The sequence below is a fragment of the Perkinsus marinus genome (genome assembly GCF_000006405.1).
Source record: "Perkinsus marinus ATCC 50983 genomic scaffold scf_1104296947354, whole genome shotgun sequence".
NCBI classification, from domain to species: domain Eukaryota; phylum Perkinsozoa; order Perkinsida; family Perkinsidae; genus Perkinsus; species Perkinsus marinus.
The window spans coordinates 583-1306 of NW_003210635.1; the positions used below are offsets into that span (position 1 = coordinate 583).

Below are 724 nucleotides of genomic sequence, written 5' to 3' on the forward strand. Positions count from 1 at the left end.
CAGACTGAACCGGTATATTAGCATGGTATGACCAAGGCTTAGTACTGCGTTTGGGGATTTCGAGCCGCGGGTGAGAAGTTTATGCAACCAACGAGACCGGTATTCACACTATAATACATCACCGTAGCCGATAGACTCAAGGAATCAGGTCTATCCACTAAGCTGCAACCGCTAGGTGAATGCCGAATGACGACCTCTTCCTTGCGGCATCGTAAGCTTTGAAGCACATGTATCATTCTTCCCCTCTTCCTCCCCTTAATTCCCCGGTCAAAGTTGCGACGCGGGTTATATTCAAGCGTCACCAGCGTCAGAGAACTCAGACATTTTTGGCAAGAATTCCTTGCTTATATTCTATGATTGTCACTTGCCCTCCTTGGTATTCGACGTGGTACTGTATATGCGTCGACCACCAATGTTTAGGGGAGTACGAGGGAGTCAGGCATACTGCAGGCCCTGTGGGTTGTCCGAAATATCAATCCGAAGTTTTGATCTGGAGGATTAGCTCAAATGGTAGGGTGCTCGCTTTGAACGTGAGGGGCATGGGGCTCGATGCCCGGATTCTCCACATTTTGCTCTACGTGGCTAGGTAATTAAGGAATTAATTTCGGAACCGTGCACAGATTCGCTTCCTAGGATCAAGAACTCGGGTCCGCGGACTTCATGCAGGCTCAAATCCTAGTGGCGACATCTTTTTCATCTGGTCAGTCGATTACTATTCCGCATT

The 724-nt window shown here is 48.5% G+C and overlaps 1 non-coding gene across 1 annotated transcript; it reads left to right on the forward strand.

The window, feature by feature from the left end:
- The first annotated feature begins 492 nt into the window (after positions 1–492).
- Positions 493–565, forward strand: Pmar_PMAR022674. The gene has a single exon. It is a non-coding gene; the product is annotated as a tRNA-Ser (tRNA).
- Positions 566–724: the final 159 nt, after the last annotated feature.